Genomic DNA, 27,358 nt, shown 5'->3' with positions numbered 1-27,358 from the left:
CAAAAGCTAAAAGGGTACAGCAATACTAAACCCATCCTAAAAGAAATGCAGAAAGGGTTTCTCCAAATAAAAAAGAAGTAAGAAGAAATAGAATGGAGGAAATCAAAATTGGAAAGCAACCACTTAAGTAAGCCAGTATACAGATCTAAAGGGGAAAAAAACTTTTTGTAAAAGCAAAGATATACACAAGGAAAAGCAAAAGGACAAACATGAAGATGTTAAAAAAAGGACTTCAAAATCATTAAATGTGAGGAAGAAAAGTAAGAAAATCTAGACTCTTTTTTTTTTTTAAAGAATGTGTTTGATTCTATATGACTATCAGGCTGAAGCAAGCAGATATAGGAAGGGGTTAACATACTTAAAAAACAGGGCAACTACAAATCAAAACTAAAACTAAAAAGAAAAGGACACAAGGATAAAGCAAAAGGAAATCATCCAACCAAAAAAAAAAAAAAAAAGAAAAAAAAAAAGAAAAAGAACAAAGCAGAAACAGAGTCAATAGAAAAGGAGGTTTTAAAATGGCAGTAAATAGATATTTAGCAATAATCACCTTAAATGTCAATAGACTGAATGCTCCAATCAAAAGACATAGAGTGGCAGATTGGATAAAAAAGCAAGAGCCTACAATATGTTGTCTACAAGAAACTCACCTTAGGGCAAAGGACATAGATAAATTGAAAGTGAGGGGATGGAAAAAGATACTTCATGTGAATAGAAAAGACAGGAAAGCAGGAGTTGCAATACTCATATCAGAAAAAATAGACTTAAAAACAAATGCCATAAAGAAAGACAAAGATGGAGGATTTTTTTTTTTTTTTTGGTTTTTAGGGCCACACATTGGCATAAGGAGGCTCCCAGGCTAGGAGTCCAGTTGGAGCTATAGCTGCTGGCCTACGCCACAGCCACAGCACCGAAGGATCCAAGCTATGCCAGATCCTTAACCCACTGAGCGAGGCCAGAGATCAGACCTGCAACCTCATCATTCCTAGTCAGACTCGTTTCCACTGTGCCATAATGGGAACTCTGATGGACACTGTTTAATGATAAAAAGATCCATGCAAGAGGAGATATTACATTGATCAAAATGTATGCTCCAATATAGGAGAACCCAGGTACATACAACAAATATTAACAGACGTAAAGGGAGAAATTGATGGGAATACAGTAATAGTAGGAGACTTTAACACCCCACTCACATCAATGGACAGATCCTCCAGACAGAAAATCAATAAGGTAACAGAGATACTAAATGCCACAATAGAAAAGTTAGACTTAATTGACATTTTCAGGACATTACATCAAAAAAAAATCAGAACATACATTTTTCTCAAGTGCATATGGAACATTCTCAAGGATTGACTGCATACTGGGACACAACACTAACCTCATCAAATTTAAGAGTATAGAAATTATTTCAAGTATCTTCTCTGACCACAGTGGCATGAAGCTAGAAATCAACCTCAGGAAAAGAAATGAGAAAAAACTGACTACATGGAGGCTAAACAACAAGCTACTAAAAAACCAATGAATCAATGAGGAAATCAAAAAGGAAATTAAAAAATACCTCAAGACAAATGATAATGAAAACACAACCATTCAAAATCTATGGGATGCTGCAAAAACAGTGCTTAGAGGGAAATTCATAGTGATACAGGCCTTCCTTAAAAAAGAAGAAAAACCTCAAATTGAGAACTTAACGCACCACCTAAATGAATTAGAAAAAGAAGAACAAAAAAGACCTAAAGTAAGCAGAAGGAAGGAAATTATAAAGATCAAAGAGGAAATCAATAAAACAGAGATTCAAAAAAACAATAGAAAAAAATCAATAATACCAAGAGTTGGTCCTTTGACAAGGTAAACAAAATTGACAAACCTCTGACTAGACTTACCATGAAGAGGAGAGGAAGAACCCTCCCCGCCCCCCCCCAAAAAAACAAAACAAAATAAGAAATGAAAAAGGAGAAATCTCAGTGGATACTGCAGAAATACAAAAAACCCCAAGAGAACACTATGAACAATTTATATTCCCAGAAAGTTGACAACCTAGAAGAAATGGACAATTTTCTAGGGACTTACAGCCTGTAAAAACTGAATCAGGAAGAAATAGATCACCTGAACAGACTGATCACTAGAAATTAAATTGAATATGTCATAAAAACACTCCCTACAAACAAAAGTCCAGGACCAGGTGGCTTCATAGGCGAATCCTACAAAACATACAAAGAACTTATACCCATCCTTCTTAAACTTTTCCAAAAGGTTGAAGAAGAAGGAACACTCCCAAAAACATTCTATGAAGCCACCATCACCCTAATACCAAAACCAGACAAAGACACTACCAAAAAAAGAAAACTATAGATCAATATCTTTGATGAACAGAGATGCAAAAATTCTCAACAAAATTTTAGCCAACCGAATCCAACAACATATAAAAATGATCATACACTACAACCAAGTGGGATTCATCCCAGGTTCACAAGGATGGTTCCACATACACAAATCAATCAACATCAGACACCACATTAACAAAAGAAAAGTCAAAAACCACATGATCATCTCAACAGATGCAGAAAAAGCATTTGACAAAGTCCAACATCCATTCATGATAAAAACTTTTACCAAAGTGGGTATAGAGGGCACATACATTAACATAATAAAGGTCATTTAGGACAAACCCACAGCAAATATAATACTACATGGAGAAGAGCTGAAAGTCTTCCTGCTAAAATCTAGAACAAGACAAGGATGCCCACTCTCACCACATTTATTCAATGTAGTATTGGAAATCCTAGACACAGCAATCACTCAAACAACGTACCCAAATTGAAAGAGAAGAGGTAGAATTGTCACTGTGCACAGATGACATGATACTATATATGAAAAACCCTAAGGACTCAATCCAAAAACTACTTGAACTGATCAACAAATTCAGCAAAGTAGCAGGATAAAGATTAGCATTCACAAATCAGTTGCATCTCTGTATACTAACAGTGAGATATTAGAAGAGGAATACAAAAATACAATGCCTTTTAAAATCGCACCCCAAAAATTAAATACTTAAGAATAAACCTGACCAAGGAAGGAGGTGAAAGACTTATATGCTGAGAACTATAAAACATTAATCAAGGAAGTTTAACAGGTTTCAAAAAAATGGAAAGATATTCTATGCTTCTGCTTTGGAAGAATTAATATCATAAAAATGGCCATAGTACCCAAAGCAGTCTAAAGATCAATGCAACCCCTATCAAATTTCCCATGACATTTTTTTGCATAACTAGAACAAACAACTAAAAATTTATATAGAACCACAAAAGACCCAGAATTGCCAAAGCAATTCTGAGGAACAAAAACCAAGCAGATGGCATAACTCTTCCAGACTTCAGGCAATGTTACAAAGCTACAGTAATCAAAACAGTGTGGTATTGGTATCAAAAAAACAGACCAATAGAACAGAATAGAGAACCCAGAAATAAACCCAGACACCTACAGTCAATTAATCTTCAACAAAGGAGTCAAGAATATAAAATGGGAAAAAGACCATCTTTTCAGCAAGTGTTGCTGGGAAAACTGGACAACTGCATGTAAATCAATGAAACTGGAACATACCCTCACACCATGCACACAGATAAACTCAAAATTGCTTAAAAACTTAAATGTAATACAAGACACCATCAAACTCCTTCAAGGGAATATAGGTAAAACATTCTCTGACATCAACTGTACAAATGTTTCCTCAGGTCAGTCCCAAAGCAACAGAAATAACAGGAAAAAAATAACAATGAGACCTGATCAAACTGACAAGCTTTTGCACAGCAATGGAAATGATAAAAAAAAAAAACCCAAAAAAACAACATATGGTACGGGAGAAAACAGTTTCATAAGATGCAACTGACAAGGGCTTAATCTCTAAAATATACAAACTTATTCAACTTAACAGCAAAAAAATCCAGCAACCCAGTTGAAAAATGGGCAAAAGACCTGAATAGACATTTCTCCAAAGAAGATATACAGATGACCAACAAGCACATGAAAAAATGCTCAACATCCCTGATTATTAGAGAAATGCAAATCAAAACTACTATGAGGTACCACCTCACACCTGTCAGAATGGCCATCATTAGTAAGTCTACAACTAACAAATGTTGGAGAGGGTGTGGAGAAAAGGGTACTTTACTACACTGTTGGTGGGAATGTAAATTGGCACAACCACCATGGGAAACAGTATGGAGGTACCTTAGAAGACTAAAAATAGAACTACTATACGACCCAGGAATCCCAATCTTGGCATATATCCGGACAAAACTTTCCTTGAAAAACACACATGTACCCACATGTTCATTGCAGCACTATTCACAATAGCCAAGACATGGAAACAATCTAAATGTCCATTGACAAATGAATGATTAAGAAGATGTGATACATGTACACAATGGAATACTACTCAGCCATAAAAAGAACAAAATAATGCCATTTGTGGCAACATGGATGGAACTAGAGACTCTCCTACTAAGTGAAGTAAGTCAGAAAGAGAAAGACAATACCATATGATATCACATATCTGGAATCTAGTGTACGGCACAAATGAACCTTTCCACAGAAAAGAAACTCATGGACTTGCAGAATAGACTTGTGGTTGCCAACGGGGAGGGGGCGCGAGTAGGGTGGACTGGGAGCTTGGGGTTAATAGATGAAAACCATTGCCTTTGAAATGGAGAAACAATGAGATCCTGCTGTGTAACACAGGGAACTATATACAGTCACTTGTGATGGAACATGATGGAGGATAATGTGAGAAAAAGAATATATGTATATCTATCTATATATGTATATATATATGACTGGGTCACTTTGCTGTACAGTGGAAATTGACAGAATGATGTAAATCAAGTAATGAAAAAATAAAAATCATAAAGAAGATATAAAATAAGTCCTAAATAAGTGAAAAAATCATATTTCTGAATTGGAAAATTCACTGTTTTGAAAATTGTAATCATACCCAAATAGATTTAATGAAGTTGAGTATAACAGTCATCTGGTTTTGTTTTAGAAGGCGGGTTAAAGATATCTTTCTATCTCTCTTCTTAGAAATTCTCAGAAACAACAAAACACCTCAGAGTAGGGAACCAGAAACACAAACACCATCTTCAATGAAACTAAGAGACACTTCTGTAACTGAATCATAGTATAGGAAAAACCAGTAACAACTGAAGTAGGAGGTAAATAGGAATGCAAGAAAATGCCTAAAGAATCCATCCCTGTGACAGAGAACTTAAATCAAACTGGCAAAGCACAATTCTCCAAAGTAAATGCCTGGAAGGCAAAACCAACAATCCCAGGATGGGAGTCCCATACTTTGCATGAAGAAGAATGGCTCTCGACTGAACAAGGAATCACAGAGGCAGCCATATTTTGAGATAGGTTTTTCTGTCAGTATGGCAAAGAAGAGGAGAATCTACCTCATGAACAGTCTGAAAGCTGCTGATCTCTATTTTCTGATCAAGAAATAAGGGGAAAAAAATAAGAGGAGAAGATGAAAACAGTATTAGGAATAAAATATCATACACACATTAAAAAGATAAAAGGCAGCACAGAGAATTTTTAATGAGGTAAAAATATTCTGTGTGATACTATAATGTCGGATACATGTCATACACTTGTCCAAACCCAGAGAATGTACAAGAGGGAGCCTTAATGTAAACTATCAATTTAGAATGATAATGATGTGTCAGTGTATGTTCATGGATTGTATCAAATGTACCATTCTGGTGGGGAATGTCAGTAGTAGGTTGGATGTGGAGGGTGGGGGCAGAGAGTATATGGGAACTCTTTCTACTTTCCTTTCAATTTTGCAGAGAACCAAAAACTGTTCTAAAAAAACCATTGTGTGTGTGTGTGTGTGTGTGTGTGTGTGTGTGTGTGTGTGTTTTTGTATGGTTTAATTGGTCAAAAAGTACAGACTTCCAGTTATAAGTCCTAAGGATGTGATGTAAACATAAAACCCCTGCCAACTAAACAAACAAAAACCATTCCACAAATAAAGAGCTTTTCCTTAAATATGTATAATGTATATCATAATATATATGATATTAGATGCAAATTCATGCCAATAAATTTGAAAATTTAGATAAAATATAAAAATTATTAGAAAAACAACTTACCTAAAAGTTACCACAAGAAATATAAAGTCTGCACAATTCTCTATCTGTTAAAGGGATTGGATATGTAATTAAAAAAAAAAAACCTTTCCACCATAAGCAAATGAAACTACATTAAACAAAAATGCTTTTATACAGCATAGGAAACCATCATCAAACTGAAAAGGCAGCCTACTGAATGGGATAAAATGTTTGCAAATTACCTGTTAAGGGGTTAATAGTCAGAATACACAAAGAACTCATTCAACCCAACAACAAAACTCCAAACTATTTGATTTAAAAACTGGCGGAGAATCTGAATAACCGTTTTTCCAAAGAAGACATACAAATAGCCAGCAGGTACATAAAAAGGTGCTCAGCATGACTAATCATCAGAAAAATGCAAAAATTAATAAACAAATACATCTTTATGTATATGACTCACTAGATGACATAAGAAAACTTGGCACTTAGAATAGTAAGAAACATGAAGGATCAATATAAAACTTGAAAAGGCTTCTGAAGGATGTAAAAAGAAGGCATGAATAAATGGAAAGGTACATCATGTTTTTGGATAAGAAATTCAACATCATGAACATACCATTATCCCTAAATTAACCTATAAATTTAACATGTCCCCCCTCCCAAAGTACTAGGTAGAACTTTTTTTTTTGGAAGTTAATAGTCTAACCCTAAAGGCTATATGGAAAAATAAGAAAGAATAGCTAGGAAAAAGAACCAGAAAAGAGTAATGCAAGGGTATTTGGGTTTTTTTTTTCCAGATTTATCAAGAAAAATTGACAAATATAACTGTTTGTCTTTAAGGTATACAATGAGATAATTGATTTGATATACATACACACTGTGGAATGATCACCAAGATCAAGGTAATTAACACATCTATCACTTCACATAGTTAACTCTTTGTGTGTGTGATGAGAATGCTTGAGATCTGCTTGCAGCAATTTTCAAGCATACAATACTTTATTAATAACTATAATCACCAAGCTGTGCATTAGAGCCTCAGAACTTATTATTCCTATAACTGAGACTTTGTACCCTTTGACCTGTGCTCATTTCCCCTTTCCCAGCCCCTGGCAAGGAAGGTATTTTTCTTATCAGGCATTAAGACGTACAAAAACACCAATAGGATAAGATGTGGCATTTGAATATATATGGTATTTTTGTATATGATAAAGATGACACTTCAAATAATTGGGAAGTTATAGAACTGCTCTTTTTAAATTTTTTTATTATAGTTGATTCACGGTGTTGTGCCATTTTTGCTTTATGGCCAAGTGACTTGGTCATATATATATTATATATTTATATGTGTGTGTGTGTTTGTGTATATGTGTGTGTGTGTATACACATACACACACACACACATTCTTTTTTTAAAAATGTGATTTTCCATCATGGGCTATCCCAGGAGATTGTATATAGTTCCTGTGCTGTGCAGTAGGACCTTATTGTCTATCCATTCTGAATGTAATAGTTTGCATCTCCTAACCCAGAACTCCCAGTCCATCCCACTCTCTACCCTGTCCCCCTTGGCAACCACAAGTCTACTGTCCATGTCTGTGAGTCTGTTTCTATTTCTGTAGATAAGTTCATTTATGCCATATTTCAGATTCCACATATGAGTGATATCATATGGTATTTGTCTTTCTCTTTCTGACTGACTTCACTTAGTATGATAATCTCTAGTTGTATCCATGTTGCCAAGAATGGCATTATTTTGTTCTTTTTTTATGCCTGAGTAGTATTATGTTGTATATATGTCCCATGTCTTAATCCATAGAATTGCTCTTTCGATTGGCAAAGCTTAAATGTTACTAATACCCAGTGGTGGAGAATATTTGGAGAGATGTGTAGGAATGTAAAAAACATGACTTTTATGGAGAACGCTTCCTTAGGGTCTCCTTTAGAAATATGCACATGCTTTAACCTCACAGTTACACTTTTAGAAATTAATCCTAAACACTTGCATTTGTGCACAAAGAGGCCTTAGAGAATTGTTTTTAATAGGGGAAAATAGATTATGAGTGTCCTTATAAATACATTATTATATATCCATTCTATATAATACCATGCAGCAGTTAAAATAAATGAGATAAAAATGAGAAAGCTCACATAATGTGATAAGTGGCATTTCTAAGACTAATTTCAATGTTGAAGAGAGCATTGTAGAAAGATATACATATTGTGATTCCACTGATGCCAAAATGGTCTTACCTGTATAAAGGAAAATGAGTGAATTCGATTGAGAGAGTAAATGGATTAGGGAAATACAATAGGGATTTCTTGTGATATAGTCAGAACATAAAAGATCCATTTTAGAGAGTCATCCTGAACCAAAATAGGTTGTTCCTCTCCCCTAGAGCAATTAAAACACATGGGTTCCTGAGTTTCTTTCTTTTGTTTTTATGAAAACAACCAAAAAGTAAACTATTGTTCAAAGTTAAGAAAGGATCCAATGCACTTTAGGTTTTCTTTTCCAGTGCATAGAAAACTCTTAAGTGTCCCCCATGATGTGACTCTTCAGACAGAATGTCCTGAGTTCTCAGAAGAAGAAGAAAGTTTATGATGTGCTATGATCACAGAGTCACTGCTGCAAATAGGTAATGACAGAACATCCCATAATTCAAACTAAAGCTGCAGTGAGGAGTCACTGGCAGGGCAAGATGATATTAGTGCTGTTGCTACACTCTGTTCTTGCCTGAAGTAGCCTGATGAACGGAATTACTTTAAGTAATTAAAGTAAGACGTTTCTAGAGCTATCCAGATACAGCCAGTTCCTCAAGGTCCTTGGTAGCTGAATGTCCTTCTTCACAGTCTCTGTGACCTAATTTTTTTTTCAACAACCTTATTAACATGTCCTTAATAATGGACTAAAACCATCAGTTGGTTTTGTCTTGTTTAAGATTGGGATAGGGAGTTCCCATTGTGGCTCAACGGTAATGAACCCAACTAGAATCCAAGAGGATATGGGTTCAATCCCTGGCTTCACTCAGTTGGTTAAAGATCAGGTATTGCTGTGAGCTATGATGTAGGTTGCAGATGTGGCTTGGATCCCGCGTTGCTGTGGCTGTGGCATGGGCTGGCAGCTATAGCTCCAATTCGACCCCTAGCGTGAGAACTTCCATATGCTGCAGGTGCAAACCCCCAAAGGAAAAAAAAAAAACAAGATTGGGGTAGAGTTGTGGTGAGGATGTATTTTGAGATCTAGTAACAGTTATCTATAAAATTTTGAAGAAACAGTGGTTTCAAAGAAGCTCAGTTCCCTTGAATCTCATAGTCAATACCACTTTAAGTAATTAGACAGGTAAGTTTGTCATATATGTAGCTGACATTTAAGTTTTCTGTAATATTCTTAACTATTCTTGTTAAATGACAACTGATTTTTTTCCTGCCACATAACTTGTTGATCTGATCTCGTTTCCTTTTTCTAAGGAGTTATGTTAGTTTGAGTTTTCTGAGAAGTAGATACCATGATGGTATTATCTATGCAAAAGATCTATTGGGGAGAATATCTATGAAGGAAAATGGGAAAGGAGCTGGAGGAGGTTTAGAATGCTATCAGACTGCAATGCAGGTCTGCTGTGGAGGAGCGAGGGAAGGAAAAGTCTTAGATTATGGTACAGTTTTAAGAAAGTTTGGGTAAGGCTGAAGGGGAGTCTAGAGCCAAAGTTGCCCGTTCTAGGAATAGGCCTGCCTTAGTATCCCTATGATGTTCAGTGATTGGTGTCGAGTAGCTGAGTGGCCTCACCTCCAGAATGGTGATGGATCTCAGTAGTATATTAACATGAGTTTATTTCTCATGGTTCTGGAGGCTGGGAAGCCCAAGATAAAAGTACTGGCCATGTAGGTTTCATTCTAAGGACTCTTCTCTTGGCTTGCAGGAAGATGTCTTCTTACTGTGTGCAAATATGATTTCGTTTTTGTGGGAGAGAGAGCGAGCTTTCTGATGTCTCCTCTTTATAAGAACACCAATCTCATCAGATCAGGACTCCCACCCTTATGACCTCATTTAATTACTTCCTAAGAGGCCCTATCTCAGACATAGACATGCTGGGGTTAGAATTTCTGCATATAAATTTTGAGAGGATGCAAGAATTCAGTCCACAACAACTACTTGTATTTGGAGATTCATGAGGAGCATCTTTTACAAAAAAATGTTTTATGGCAACATATAACACAGACAATGGCACACATTTTATCTTTTAAACTCTTCCATTTGTCTTAATGCTGAGAGAACTTTACTGAAGTGTAATCTATATACAGTAAAATGCACAAAATTTTAAGTGTACAGCTCAAGGTTTTTGACAAGTGTGTAAACACCTGTGTAGCCACTATCCATGTCAAGAAATAGAATGTTTATCACTTCAGAAAGTTTTGTGTTGACCATGGTGCCTCAATAAAGACTGTGGACACCAGAGTTCAGGTGAGCTTCCCTTTTGTAGGAAATGCTACAGGGAAAGGTAGAGAATAAAGATAACAGGGATGTCTAATAGTGGCAATGGTGGGAGTGAGGGTGAGTTTTAAGGAGGGCACTCAGGAGATGCCTCTCTGATAAGGCGGTCTCACCACCTGAAAGGTGTCCTGTAACTATTAGTTACATATAGCTGGTGGATCATTTAAAGCTGATTTTCAGTCATATTGAGTTTGGGAGTCTGCACCTCTTACTTAAACATCTCACACTTTTGATACTGATGGGTATGTGATATTGCCAAGCATTTTATATTAAACAATGTTGTTGTTTTTTCATTGTTATGAAACAACTAAAACTTCCTAAAGAACATATAACAGTTCTTACGGGAAACTCTGCTGTCTTATCTATTAATATTTAATGGATGGAAAATGCATTTGTGGGCTCTATTGAGATTCTCAGAAACAGATACATTTATTCATTCAATATCTTATCTAATTTACCTATTTAATAAACATCCATTGAACACCTACTGTGTTCCATGGTTTGAGCTAGGCACTGAGAGAGACAGGAGAGAGAAATTCCAGAATCTTACAGTCAAGAGTTGGAGGAGGCAGAACTGCAAATGAATTGTTTTTATTATGACTAGAGCAACTCAGAAATGGTGATGGGCTAGAGGAAACAGGAGGAAGGAGCCATCAGAGAGAGGCATAGGGGTTATTAAATAACTGTAAATGGTTATACAGTATGAGAAGGGCCATCATGGCATAATGTATAAAGTCTTACTGGGGTTCAGTGAAGGAAGAAATAATACTCTGAGGGAGCTGGGCTAGTTTTCACCCAAAGCTCTTATTAATTCTTTCCTTTAAAGAACTTTAAAAACATTTGTAATAGAAGTTGAAAAAAATCAGATGATGCCTAAGATACTGTGACCGTAATCTCTTGCACCAGTCACACCTGCCATCCAAATCACATTCTCTAGAGGCAAACATTTTAACTGTCTTAACCATTTTGTTTTGTATTGATTTTTGTACTTCTTAGGATTATACTTAGAATGATATTTATTCTTTTCTTTTTTCTTTCTTTCTTTTTTTTTTTTTTTCCGCTTTTGAGGGCTGCACTTGTGGCAAATGGAGGTTGCCAGGCCAGGGGTCTAATCAGAGCTACAGCTGCCAGCCTATGCCACAGCCATAACCACGCCAGATCCAACCCGCATCTGCGACTTACACCACAGCTCACGGCATTGCAGGATCCTTAACTGAGCAAGGCCAGGGACTGAACCCTTAACCTCATGTTTCCTACTCAGATTCATTTCCACTGTGCCATTACGGGAACTCCTCTTTTGTTTTGTTCTTTCTTTTTTTTGTTTTTGCTTTTGAGGGCCACACTCAAGACATATGGAGCTTCTCAGGCTAGGGATTGAATTGGAGCTGCAGCTTCCAGCCTACACCACAGCCACAACAACTCTGATCCAAGCCACATCTGTGACCTACACTGCAGCTCACAGCGCCACCAAATCTTTAACCTACTGAGTGGGGCCAGGGATTGAACCTGCATCCTCATGGATACCAGTTGGGTGCGTTAACCACTGAGCCACAATGGAACTCCTATAATGATATTTATTCATTTATTTTCATTTTGGAATTGTCTATTGATTTCCTGTTAGGATGGATGAGAATTTTACCTCTGAAATGTTACTCCCTTTCTACTCTCCATCCTTCCAAAGATTTTATTGATGAAATCAACATTCAGTGCTTACATTATTATTATGTAAATACTGTTCACAGCAGAGCCAAGTAGTTTTATTTTTTTAATTTTTATTTTATAATGATTATTATTTTTTCCATTATAGCTGGTTTACAGTGTTCTGTCAATTTCCTACTGTATAGCAAGGTGAACCAGTCACACGTATATGTATACATTCTTTTTTCTCACATTATCATGCTCCATCATAAGTGACTAGACATAATTCTCAGTGCTACACAGCAGGATCTCATTGCTTATCCATTTCAAAGGCAATAGTTTGCATCTTTTAACCCCAAGCTCCCAGTCCACCCTACTCCCTCCCCCTCCCCCTTGGCAACAAGAAGTCTATTCTCCAAGTCCTTGATTTTCTTTTCTGTGGAAAGGTTCATTTGTGCTGTATATTAGGTACTAGAGATGAGTAGTATCATTTGGTATTTGTCTTTCTCTTTCAGACTTACTTCACTCAGGATGAGAGTCTCTAGTTTCATCAGTGTTGCCGCAAATGGCATGATTTTGTTCTCTTTTATGGCTGAGTAGTATTCCATTGTGTATATATATCACATCTTCCTAATCCAATCATCTGTCAATGGACATTTGGGTTGTTTCCATGTCTTGGCTATTGTGAATAATGCTGCAATGAACATGTGGGTGCGTGTGTATTTTTCAAGGAAAGTTTTGTCTGGATATATGCCCAAAAGTGGGATTGCTGGATCATATGGTAGTTCTATGTATAGATTTCTAAGGTACCTCCATACTGTTCTCCATAGTTGTACCAGCTTACATTCCCACCAACAGTGCAGGAGGGTTCCCTTTTCTCCACACCCCCACCAGTATTTGCTATTTGTGGACTTATTAATGATGGCCATTCTGACTGGTGTGAGTGGTATCTCATGGTAGTTTTGATTTGCATTTCTCTAATAATCAAGGATGTTGAGCATTTTTTCATGTGCTTGTTGGCCATCTGTACATCTTCCTTGGAGAAATGTTTATTCAAGTCTTTTGCCCATTTTTCCATTGGGTTGTTGGCTTTTTTGCTGTTGAATTGTTGAATTGCTTGTATAATTTAGAGATTAAGCCCTTGTCAGTTGCATCATTTGCAACAATTTTCTCCCATTCTGTAAGTTGTCTTTTTGTTATTTTCATGGTTTCCTTTGCTGTGCAAAAGCTCGTCAGTTTGACTAGGTCCCATTGGTTTATTTTTGCTTTTATTTCTGTTGCTTTGGGTGACTGACCTGAGAAAATATTGGTAATGTTGATGTCAGAGAATGTTTTGCCTATGTTCTCTTCCAGAAGTTTGATGGTGTCTTGTCTTATATTTAAGTCTTTCAGCCATTTCGAGTTTATTTTTGAGCATGGTGTGAGGGTGTGTTCTAGTTTCATTGATTTGCATGCAGCTGTCCAGGTTTCCCAGCAATGCTTGCGGAAAAGACTGTCTTTTTCCCCTTTTATGTTCTTGTCTCCTTTGTTGAAGATTAATTGACCGTAGGTGTCGGGGTTTATTTCTGGTTCTCTGTTCTGTTCCATTGGTCTGTATGTCTGTTTTGATTACTGTGGCTTTGTAATATTGCCGGAAGTCTGGGAGAGTTATGCCTCCTGCTTGGTTTTTCTTCCTCAGTATTGAAAAAAGCAAGTTATGTTGTGAATGATGGCATTGTGTGTTTTACCAAATCCAGTTTGAGGAGAAGTTATCAGAATTTTTAACTTTATGCCTGTGCATATTTAATATACTGGTTCCTATGCTAATGTTGAGCATATTTTCTCATTTATCAGTCTTTAATGAAAAGAGAATAAGGTAAGTTCAATGTGGTCACTGTAGAAGCTATGTTCCAATTCAAATGGAATATTGACCACAACTATAAGGAATTTTATAAGCAAATTCTGAAAAACAAGAAAATGTTGAGGAGAGCTAAATTGTCAGGGAAAAATAGTTCAAGAAAGAGGTATGCAATGTTTGTGCTTATATATTGGGGATAGGATAATACAGTGAACTCACACTATGCTGGCCCAACCTCCATGGACTCATAATTCAGGATGCAGAGATTCAAGCAAAAAAAATGAGACAGCTATTTCCTAAAAAAATAGTGTGAGACTTGAAGGTTGAGAGAGATCACAGCTTTTGGTGTCCAACATAATAGAATATAGCATAAATAAGGATCACACGTACTTCTACCAAATGACACACTTTTGAGGTATTTTGGAATGTCATGAAACATTGTGAAAGATTTTGGAATTGCAAAAAAAAAGAATTAATTACTCTCCTGAATAGTGAATCCAGGTTATCTCATGGGCCTTTTAAAAATTAAAAAAAAATTTAACACCCCCATGATTTATTTATTTTATAACTGGAAGTTTATACCTTTTGACCCCTTTTAACCATTTTGTCCACTCCGTGCTCCTCCCCTCTGGCAACAACTTACCTGTTTTGTATCTATGAGGTTTTTTTTTCTTTTTAATATTCCACAAATAGGTGAGATCATATGGTATTTGTCTTTCTCTGTCTGACTTATTTTGCTTAGCATAATGCCCTCCAGGTCCATCCATGTTGCTGCAAATGGCAAGATTTCATTCTTTTTTTAAAACGACTGAATACTATTTCACGGCAGAGATTTAACACATCGTCTTTATCCATTCATCCACTGAACATTTAGGTTGCTTCTACATCTTGGCTGTTGTGAATAATGCTGCAATGAACATGAGTGTGCAGATATCTTTTTGAATTAGTATTTTGGCTTTCTTTGGATAAATACCCAGAAGTGGAATTGGTGGATCATATGGTTGTCCAATTTTTAATTTTTTGAGAATACATACTGTTTTCCATAGTGGTTGCACAACTTACATCTCTACCAGTAGGGCATACAGGGCTCTCTTTTCTCCCACATCCTCACTAACACTTGTTCTTTCTTGTCTTTTTCGTTCATAATAGCTATTCTGATAGGTGTGAGGTGAGATAACGTGATTTTTTTTTTTAATCTTTTTAGGGCCACACTTGTGGCCTGTAGAAGTTTCCAGTCTAGGGGTCTAATCAGAGCTCTAGCATCAGGCCTATACCACAGCTACAGCAACGTGGGATCTGCGCCTTGTCTGCAACCTACACCACAACTCATGGCAATGATGGGTGCTTAACCCAATGAGGGAGGCCAGGGATTTAACCCACTTCCTCACGGATACTATTTGTGTTCCTTACTGCTGAGCCACTATGGGAACTCCCCACATTGTGATTTTGATTTGCATTTTGCTATTGATTAGTAATGTTGAACATCTTTTCATGTACATGTTGGCAAACTGTTTGTCTTCTTCTGAAAATGTGTATTCGAATCCTTTGCCCGCCCCCCCCCCCCTTTTGTCTTTTTAGGGCCATACCCACAGCAAATGGAGGTTCCCAGGCTAGGGGTGGAACTGGAGCTGGAGCTGCCACCACAGCCATAGCAATGCAGGATCCGAGCCATGTCTGCTACCTACACCACAGGGCAAGGCAACACCAGACCCTTAACCCACTGAGTGAGGCCAGGCATTGAACCTACATCCTCATGGATGCTAGTCAGGTTTGTTAACCACTGAGTCACAACGGGAACTCATCCTCTGCCCATTTTTTTAATCAGATATTTTTGTCATTGAGTTGTATGAGTTATTTACATATTTTGATTTATATATATATATATATATCTACTTATAAGATACATGATTTGCAAATATTTTCTCACATTCAGAAGGTTGACTTTTCATTTTGTTGATGGTTCCTTTGCTGTGCAGAAGCTTTTTAGTTTGATATAGTCCCACTTGTTTATTTTTACTTTCGTGCTTGCTTTTTTTTTTTTTGGTCTTTTTAGGGCTGCACCCACAGCATATGGAAGTTCCCAGACTAGGGTTCTTATCGGAGCTGTAGCTGCCAGCCACAGCCACAGCGACACCATATCTGAGCCATGTCTGTGACCTCAGCTCATGGTAACACTGGATCCTTAACCCACTGAGCAAGGCCAGGGATTGAACCTGCAACCTCATGGTTCCTAGTCGGATTCGTCTCTGCTGTGCTGTGATGGGAACTCCTGTGCTTTTGCTTTTTGTATCATACTTAAAAAAATCATTATCAAGACCAATGTCATAGAGTTTACCTGTTTTCCTCTAGGAGTTTTATGATTTCAGGTGTTACATTCAGGTGTTAAGTCCACTTTGAGTTAGTTTTTTTTTTTTTTTTTTTTTTTTTTGGTATGCTGTAAAGTAGTGGTACACTTTCATTCTTTTGCATGTGCCTGTCCAGGTTTCTCAACACCATTTATTGAAGAGACTATCATTTCTCCATTGTGTATTCTTGGATCCTTTGTCAGAAATTAATTGACCATAAGTGCATGAGTTTATTTATGGGTTCTTTATTCTGTTCCATTGATATAGTTTGAAATCAGCTAGTAATACTTCTAGCTTTGTTCTCCTTTCTCAAGATTGTTTTGGCAATTTAGGGTCTTTTTGTGAGCCCATGCAAATTTTAGGATCGTTTGTTCTAATTTTTTGAAAAATGTGATTGGAATTTTAATAGGAATTGCATTGAATCTGTAGATTGCTTTGGGCAGTATGGACATTTTAACAATATGAGTTCTTCTGATCCATGGGCATGGAATATCTTTTCATTCCTTTCAACTTCTTTCATCAATGTCTTGTAGACTTCAGTGTACATGTCTTTCACCTCCTTGGTTAAATTTTTCCTGGGTATTTTATTCTTTTTAATGCAACTGTAAATGGGATTATTTTCATAATTTCTCTTTCTGATAGTTCATTATTAGTCTATGTGGAAACATAACAGATTTTTATATTTTCATGGTCTTGGAGCCTTACAACTCTGCTGAGTTGTGTCAAACAGATATTAATGCAAATAATTCTTGTCCATAGGTATTAAATCACCTGTGTCCAATGGAATGCAGTTGGTTATTACCTTATTAACAGACCCATCCATATGTAAATTTATTTCATCATTCGTTTTCTGCCTACGTATATGTGGTTCTCCAGAAAGCTCCATTCCTGTTGAGTTCAGTGTCAGCAGAACCTCCTGGAGCATAATTCTGTACAAGGTGATGGCCCCTTGGTTCATACTACTTTGTGAGCTTTGATCATGAACACCAGGCATTTTTCTGTGCTATTCTTCAGCCAATTAGGCTTCCCATTTATTTAGTCTCTTTGCTTTCTCCCTGTGGAGAGGAAGAAGGGAAACAGTGCTGGAAGCAGAGCAAGACTGGGGCATCTTTCCTGAACACCACCCCCTCCATTTGAAACAGATCTTGTACTAGTTACCATGAGCATAGAAATCCCATTTGATTGCTTCCCACCCTATGTGTATGTGAAGATACACAGAGATATGAGATCCAAGAATTCTCTGTGACCCAAAGCCAGTCTCTAAGCCCTTTCAGGCTACAAACTCTTTTGGTGAGAAGTCCTTGAGCCTCAGATACATGAAAAAGATCACTGGCAAGGGAGTCTCACCACCTGGGTCTCTAGTCTCCAGTCCTTCCCTACCTAATGGGTGACTGAGTATCTCTGAACCTCAAATCGGTAAAGCAAATGCAGTGATGGAAATGTGGTATTATTAAATAGATCATTAAAAGCAGAAATTAATACTGCATTATTAATAAGGGACTGGGCTTGCTTCAACCCTTTCAAAATCTCTGTGCAGAGGGGCACCTTATTCAGTCCCCTTCAACACTTTTGTTCCAGATGACATGGAAATGGATGAGAATTAGGAACCACTGGGTGACTTTGACCACTCTAATCTCAATGAGCTGAGTAAAGTTCCCAGACAAGTCCCAGGACCCTTGTATTCTCAGCAGAAGGGTCAAGACTGACCTGTGGTTCAGTATTGTAGGTAGCCCTGGAGGAAATCTGTCATGGCTCCTTCAAGTGCATTAAGGTTACAAGGTGACCCAACTCTGATGGGCACATAGTCATGATCAAGGACACATTGTTGTTCAGTGCGGCTTCTCCAAGCAGGACAATGTTGTATCTGACAATATCTATGCAGATGTTGTTTTTGTGTACAGAGAAACCCATTCACACTTCTGCCAGAATGCTTTATTCTTTCTCCTTTTTATTCCTTTCCTCGCTTTCTCACATCCATCACTCTTCCTCTCATTCTCTGTCTTATTTTTCCTCAGGCACTGTGTAGCTGTACATGAACATCTTTGCAATTGATCGACTGATGATACTTCTGTCTTACATGAGATCACTAAGTTACCATGGAGTCACTCTGTGAAAAAGCCCTCTCCTTTGGGAAGATGCCCACCCAGCAGGGAGACCTCATGGACCAGTTCACAATTTGTTTTCAGACATATTAACCCCACAAATACAACATATCATATTATGCCTTGTACTACCAGAGCAGTAGCCCCACCGGGGATCACCAGAGCAGTTACCCTAGCCCCAGGTGTATACTCCTAGCTCTGTGTTCACTGGATACTGGTTCCCTAGAATTTCTAAAGTACATACAATAAACTGTTTTCAGGAAAAATATTCCTGTGCCTGAGCCCCATTAGAGATGTTGCTATGGTTGGGTGGCTGAGCTTGCCCAGGCTAGGATGCAATTTTCATGTCCACGGCTTTGAGTCCAGCTTTCAGCTCACAACTGGAGAGTGACTTGAATGCCACTTGGAGATACACAAAGATTTCTTGCTCAAGCCTGAAATTGGAGTGTCCTTCCTCTCCTGGCTCTGCCCCCCCTTACCCTCCAGCATCCTCCTACTTCTCCTCTATCTTAATCCCAGGGATCCTCCAGCATCTGAGCAATACAGTGGGTGAATGTGTGTGTAGTAACTTTGGCCATCTCCCCCTGTGGGGCACGGTAGGCCCAGGTGAGGTCAGGAGGTAAAGCATTGATAAACTCATTAAGTCCTAAATTTTTAAAAAGACAAAAACAAATAAAATAGAGCTGAAACTAGAGCAGTAAGCCAACAGAGTTACCTACTCTAGAGTTGACCTGGGGTAGGGGTATGGCTATTCCACCATCCTGTCAGAAACAGAAGCTTCTTTTATTTCCTTTGTGTCTCATCTCATTCAACCTGCTGCATGAATATGAAAGTGCAATCAATGCATTCATAATATTTTATCATTATTATTATCAACAAAGTGCTTTATAAATATATTTCTCTTCAAGGACATCATTCTATTGTATTAGGACTTCATGTTTCTTGCATGCCTAGTATAGAAGTTCTAGCAGCTGCCTGGAATTATTTTTTTTCTTGTGGATAAATAAGGCCATCTGAGTAAATATGTAATTAGGACCATAATGGCACATTTTGATTGCTTTTAATAAATAACACCAACCAGAATTGTTTCTTAGATGTGACACTAATGATCATTAATGGCCAAACTGTTAGATTTACATTAGAATTTCTTGGCTTAAAATCTTTATGAGTATAAACTACAGTACTATCAAAGGAGAAAATATGTGGAAAACTTTCTGCAAATGTCTCATTATCTTATAATAATCTTCAGGAACTCCTAAAGGGAAAATGCAAGAAACTAGAAAGAAATTGGTTTGGTTCAGTAGTTGTTTTATGCAGAAAATCTAGGTAAAATTGAGATAAATAGAGCAGGATTGGACCATTGTTGACAAGTCTAGAATCTGTTCAGTCTTTGTTTATAGACAAGATTAGTAAAATTTGGTTAAAAATAAAAAGTCATTTTTTGTCCGGTGTAAGAATCTGAAAACCTCTAGCCCATTTAAAATCTTAAGATTATAAAATTTTGGTTTTTAATTACCAAAGTGGTCAGATAAAGATGGCTCATGGTGACATAACAGGCCCTATGACCCTTTTTGCAATTACATCAAGTTGCTGTTTTATCTTTATGAAATTTAAAAAGATGACAACACTTTCATTTATTTGAAGTCTGCCCTTCTACTCTCCTTCCTAAAAATTTCCTACTTATTTCATCTTCTTGAGAGTCATTGATTATGAACAAATTCTTCAGCAACTCAAAGTTTATTTTGGGGTTTCTTTTTTTTAAGTAAAGAAAAAGGAATTGAGACTTTTATTAAAAATGGTAGGAGTTTCCGTGGTGGCGCAGTGGTTAACAAATCCGACTAGGAACCATGAGGTTGCGGGTTCAGTCCCTGCCCTTGCTCAGTGGGTTAACGATCCAGCGTTGCCGTGAGCTGTGGTGTAGGTTGCAGATGCGGCTCGGATCCCACGTTGCCGTGGCTCTGGCGTAGGCCGGCAGCTACAGCTCTGATTGGACCCCTAGCCTGGGAACCTCCATATGCCGTGGGAGCGGCCCAAGAAATAGCAAAAAGACAAAAAACAAAAAATAAAACAAAACAAAACAAACAAACAAACAAAAAAAATGGTAAAGGCCAGCTCTGTAAGAGTTCCCATGAAATCCCAGTGGTGACACAGCTCAGCATGTACTAAGGAGAAGGTGAATCTGAGCTATGGACAGCTATCTACATTGGCACACACCTGCAGCCTCAGCATCTGGGATCCATCCTTCCTATTTAGCCAAACTACTCCCATTTTTTTGGACAAAGTTGGCTTTGGAAATATTGAGAACTAAGTTACTTGTGATCAGTGGCCTTTCCTCATCTTCCATTTCTATCACTGTCACTTTGCAGATGGAGCACCTTATCCTATGCCCTGACTCTTGAAAGCCCTTCTTCCACCAGCCAGGACACCCCATCTGGCTCTGTGCATTCTATTCTGTGTATGTTAACCATGTGCCCGCCATTGTCCTCATCTCACTTTTCCGGGGAAAGAAGAAGTAACATTGGAGGAGTTCCTGTCATGGCACAGTGGAAACGAATCTGACTAGGAACCATGAGGTTGCAGTTTTGATCCCTAGCCTCACTTACTGGGTTAAGGATCCGGCATTGCCATGAGCTGTGGTGTAGGTCACAGACACGGCTTGGATCTGGTGGTGTTGTGGCTCTGGCGTAGGCCAGCAGCTATAGCTCCAATTAGACTCCTAGCCTGGGAACCTCTGTATGCCACAGGTACAGCCCTGAAAAGACAAAAGACAAAAAAAAAAAAAGTAACATTAAATCGGGTCTGGAGAAACAATAAAAAAATCTATAAGATAAAGATGTGGTCAAGTTTGTTCTAGGTGGAGGAGGGAAGAGCATGAACAAAGTCTTGGGGGTTTACAACTCCCTGACTTATTTAAGGAAAGACAGGTAGTCAGGTGTGAGTAGAGGTAACTTATATGGCCTGTGGAAGCTGGTCTGGGAGAAGGAGGAGAAAGAAATGGAGCTGAAAGGGTAGATGGCAGCTGGACTATGAAGGGCTGAGCACTAGGTAGAGAAGACAAAAGAAACATCATTCCTCCTCTCCCAGGAACATTTGGACTTTGGGAGGCAACCTCTCCATCAAGGCTGTATCCCCAAGTCTTTAGCCTGGTAAGAGTTTTAGGGTAAGGTGGAGTGGGCATGGCCAGGTTTGTAGCAAACCACAGCCTGTGAGCCAGATCTGACCTGCTGCCTGCTTTTGTACAGCCTGAGAGCTTTTAAGAATGGTGTTAACATTTTAAAATAAAGTCAGATGTGGGACTTTTATAAAAATTCAAATTTAAGTGTCCATAAAGAAAGATTTATTGGAACACAGCCACTCTCATTTGTTATGCATTGACTGCTTTTGTGCTACAAGCGTGGAATTGTATAGTTGTGACAGAAACCATATAACCCACAAAGCCTGAAACATTTACTGGCTTGCTTTGTTTAGAAAAAGTTTGCTGAGTCCTGTTCTAAGGCCTTCAGAAACAAAGGAGTAGAACACTAGTGAGGAAACCAGACCAGGATGGGCTTAGAAAATAGCACAAGTTTTATGGAACTTAGTTTACCTAATCTATTAATTCTGACAATGACTTCCCCAGCCCTTAGTCTCCTGTAGCACAGTTTTCTTTAGTGTGAGGTCTATGGATTAAGTATTTTTCAAAATTCAAAATGATTTCTGGGAAATCTGGAAGCCTATATTGACACTTGTGGTTGACATGCATTTTCAGACGCATTCACTTGGTTGAAGAGTCCTTTAAAAAAGGAGTGTCTTTCAGAATCGGGCATCTAAATCAATATAAATAAGTTGCTAAAAGCTTTTCTAATTTTTAAAAATCCATCTCTTTTTAGGAGAGCCATAATGCCAATCATATATTTCTCCTTCAGTGTAAGTAACTTTAAAATTATTTTCATAAGGCTACATTACCTTATATAGTGTCTTTAAAATTTTTAAAGCTATCCTTACTGCTGAGACCCACCAAAATTATAATGATCCAGCTTAAGAGGAGAAATCAAAATTGAAAAGGTCCAGTTAACGAAAGGGGAGTAAGGGACATAATGCATTGAGAGAAGGGAAAAGTTGGATGGTTGTGGGACCAGAGTAGAGCTGCCTGCAGCTGTCGTAACCACCCGAGAAGACCTGGTGCTCTCAGCTGAGTACTTTTGCCTTTCCTGGGATGGTAAGTATAGCTGTTGTATCAACCAGGGTTTAGCTGTCCCAAAGAGAACCATTTCTAGTTCTTTTAAGCAGAAGGAGCTTTAATACAGAGACTTAGCAGCTTAGAAAATTGATGGAAAGGCTCTGGAGCAGGGTGTAGGTGGGCCTTGGGAATGACTCAGGATTGAGCAGAATTTAGCAGCCAGTAGAGCAACATCTCCCATGAAGGTGGGGAATCAGGAGGCTGAAGCTGGATCAGAAATCTGTTGTTGCCTCCTCAGCTATGGATTCTATGAAGCTGCAAGTTGAGAGCTTCCACCCAAGTGTCACTGTAGCAATATATCTCTGCAACATTGTTTTCCAGTGAAATTCAGCCCCACACAGGGAAAGTCACTTCTGTGATCCAAAAGGAGGTGCATGTGTGCTTTTAATCAGGATTAAGTGCTGATCAGAGCCCCAGCTACAAGAGATTCTGGGAAGTATAGGTTTTAGGTTTTGAGCCTTGTGTACGGAGAGACATACTAGGAGCAGAAGAAAAAATGTTGAAGCTAATCACAGTCATTTCCTGTTGCTGCTGCAACAAAACACAACAAATAGAGTGGCTTAAAACAATGTACATTGATTATCTTACAATTCTGGAGGTCAGACCTTTGATGTAGGTAAAATCAAGGCATCTGTAGAGGCTGTCTTCCTTCTGGAGGCTCTAGGAGAGAATCCATCCATCCCTTGCCTTTCCCAGCCTCTAGAGTCTGCCTGCTTTTCTTGGTTCATGGCCTTATCACTCTACCTTCTGCTTTGAGCATCACATCACTTTCTCAGTCTCTAAACTGCACGTATCCTTCTTATTAGGACTCTTGTGATTACATTGAGCCCATCAGGTAATTCAGGATAATCTAGCTCTAGAGCCTTAACTTAATCATATTTGTAGAATCCATTTTTACCTATGAGGTAACTTATTCACAGGAATTAGGATGTTGACATCTATTATTATTCAGCCTGCTGCATTGTCCTTACCCACATTAGTGAGGGGGAGAGGGAGGGAAAAGATGTTTATTGAATATCTACTATGTGCAGGGAGCTTTGTATATATCATCTCATTGAACATTCACAAAAACCCTTCAAAGCGGGCGTTATTATTCCTATTACAGATGAGAAAATGATATTCAAAGGACTCGCCCACCATTCAGTTATAAAAAGAAAATTTTGAGCTATCAAACCATGAAAAGATATAGAGGAATCTTAGTGCATATTACTAAGTGAAAGGAGCCAGTCTGAAAAGGCTAGATACTATATGATTCCCACTATATGACATTCTTGAAAAGGCAAAATTATGGAGACAATAAAAATATCAGTAGACCCCTGGGGTTAGAGGAAGGAATGTATGAATAGGCAGAGCACAGAGAATTTTTAAGGCAGTGAAACTATTTTGTATGATACTATAATGGTGCATACATGTCATGATGCATTTGAAAAAACCTACAGAACTGTACAACACTGAGTGAACTCTATGAAAATGATAAATTTGTTAATAATAATTTACCAATATTTTTTCATCAGCTGTAACAAATATACCAGACTAATGTAAGATGTTAATAATAGGGAACACCCTGGGACAGGGGCAAGAGTATATAAGAATTCTTTGTATTTTTTGTTCAGTTTTTCTCTAAACCTAAATAGCTCTAAGAAATCAAATTTATAAATTAAAAAAATTAGCAACAACAAAAAGTAGCCCAGCTGGTATGTGGCAGAGCGAGCAGTTAATCTCAGAAATGTTTGGCTCTAAGAATGCATGTTACTCAAGTGCAATTATGAATTCTGGAGGCTCTGGTGCCCTCAGAATGTCATAGCTGGAGAGTCTAGAAGCTGCCAGTGATGCTGTCATCCCAGTGGTCGCAGGTCTGCTTTTTCCTTTATCACTAGTAGTTCTCCCTAAGTACTTACTCTGGATAGTGTTGATGGGGCATAACAAGTTTACTGCCTGGTCTTGGTTTACTTATAGGGGACTTAATTCCACTGTCTTTAAGCAGCCAGTTACAAGTGTCTCATGGCTGTTGTACACCATCTACCTGTGAAATCTTTCTGCAGGAATGAATTAAATGTTTTCCACATGGATTGGCCCTACTTGCCTGATGACACCTTAACAACAAAAAAAGGCATTGTTTAAACTGATTTTGGGGAAAAGTATTCATCAATTAGAATAATAATTTGGCAATGTTTAAATGTTTAAACAGAGAACTGCTCTTTTCACTATTTTTAAAAAAATTTTTTTTTCTTTTTATGGCTGCACCTGTGGCATATGGAAGTTCTCAGGCTAGGGAATGAATCGGAGCTGTAGTTGCCAGCCTGTGCCACAGCCACAGAAATGCCAGATCCGAACTGCTTCTGAAACCTACACCACAGCTCATGGCAATGCTGGATCCTTAACCCACTGAATAAGGCCAGGGGTCGAACCCGCATCCTCAAGGATACTAGTTAGGTTCATTACTGCTGAGCCATGACAAGAACTCCTGACCTTTTTTGAGATGAAGGAGGGGATTGGTGGACCAAAGCACTTGAGACTAATTTTCTGCCTTTTGTATAATGTCTTATTTATGTCTTCAAAGACATTCTGTTATTGAAATTACTGACTTCAAATACTCTGCCTTCCGGTACCCTGTACCTACTACATAAGTGATATATATATGTATATATTTGGTAGAAGGATATAGATTAGAAAATAGAAGTGAATGAAAAGACAATAAATAAATTCATAGAATGGTGATTATCTAGAGGTAACTACTGTCAACACAGGTATACATCTTTCTAGATTTTTTTAGTGCAAAATATGCATATATAATCACATATTATTAGATTTGCCTCAAACTAACTGTAAAGATTAACTGTCCAAGGACCCAGGATTCCCTGACTTTGTTGTACCTTTAGTCTGTGTGCATGTTTCCCACTGAAACTCCATGATAGCTGCCTGGCCTCCAGCTGCCATGGCTGTTCCAGCCTGCAGCAATGGGGAGGGGGTGAAGAAAGCACATCCAATCCCTCTAAGGGCCCTTTATGTACCGCACTGGCCAGAACTTAGTCGCAAGAACTGTAAGGGAGGTGGGGAAATGTTTTCTTCTTTCCAAGTGGCCCCTTGCCCAGTTAGCCATCAGAGCTAGTGTTAACTAAGATGGAAATGTCTGTAGTAACCTGTAGGTGAAAAGAATCTGAAAAGGAATGGATATATGTATATGTATAACAGATTCATGTTGCTGTACACCTGAAACTAATACAACATTGAAAGTCAACTATACTCCAATATAATTTAATAAAAAAAAACTAAGATGGAAAGAGAAAATGGGTGGTGATGACAATTTTTACCACTCATTTGAAAAAAAATAATAAGATCATATTATTTTTACTACATTCCTAATTTTTTCCATGTCACAATGTAATGTTCATGCCTTCCAAAGTCATATGTATAAATTTATGTTCCTATATATATGTAAATATGATTTTGATGACATTGTTTTACTTTATAGGTGTGTAGGCAATGATCTATGAGCAATGAGTTTCTTCAAATTTTTGATATAATTAACAACCTTGTGGCAAATATTCCTGCATATACAATTCTTCACATTTCTTTGGCTGTTTTTTGGGAATACATTCCTAAGAGTAGACTTTCTGAGTGAGCTGGTAGGCACATTGTGAACACTTTTTCCTATGTATTTTTTAGAAAGTGTCTGCAGCCAGCTCGTCACAGCCTGTGAGCACCAGTTACCTACATTTCTTCACAAACTTCCTATTCATTGACATCATGTTGGTATCTTGAAATCAGCTGCAGTGGGAACATTTACACCATGGAAAGCAAAAAATGGTACAAATCAGAGGCTTTTTTTCTTTTTCTAGAGAGGCCATTGTTAAACACTTACCAACACACTACTGGAAAATACGTACATACACATCTCTAGTCCTAACAGTTTATGAGGACCCAGTATTTTCACCTCTAAATGCATATCATTGCTTAAAAGAGTAATTATTCCAATCATAATGTGTATATTCTAATACTGATAACTCAGGATACCTGTTGTTATCTCAAGTTTCTCTTTCCATAACTTGTTTGGAGTTATGAAAACAGTTTTGGGTATAGTTGGGTAAATTTTGTCTTCAACCAGATCTGTATGGTTCATTAAGGACAACCAAGTTTTGCAGAGAATTGGCATGAAAGTGTGATAACTCCAAAATTGTACTTTGGAAAATTATTATTTATTAAAAAAACCCTTTTATATAATTGCTTTGGCACTCATTGTTAATTTGTAAGGAACATCAAACTTAGTGACTCATAGAGAAAAACAAGGAGAGAGTGATCAGAACCCCTGGGGGGGCATTAGTCTAGCTTTCACTGATCCTCTCATATGCTCTATTTAAGCCCACATGTGGGGTTCAACCAGACCTTGACTCCCTGCCCCACCCCAGTAGCTGGCAAACCACTCTCTTCATGGGGTGGTGTCACTTATGTTGCTGTAGCATAAAAGTTTGGACCACTGACTAATCTAGTTCTAGGAAGCTAATATTCTATGAGAAATTATAAATAAAGAGGATGCAGCCTGGCATTATGAAAATAATACTAATTTGGGAGTCAAGGTCTCCAGAATTCTAGGCCCTATTTGGACATT

This window comes from Phacochoerus africanus, chromosome 2 (genome assembly GCF_016906955.1).
Source record: "Phacochoerus africanus isolate WHEZ1 chromosome 2, ROS_Pafr_v1, whole genome shotgun sequence".
Taxonomy (NCBI): domain Eukaryota; kingdom Metazoa; phylum Chordata; class Mammalia; order Artiodactyla; family Suidae; genus Phacochoerus; species Phacochoerus africanus.
The sequence above is the reverse complement of the archived record's forward strand: the minus strand, read 5'-3'. Positions refer to the sequence as shown.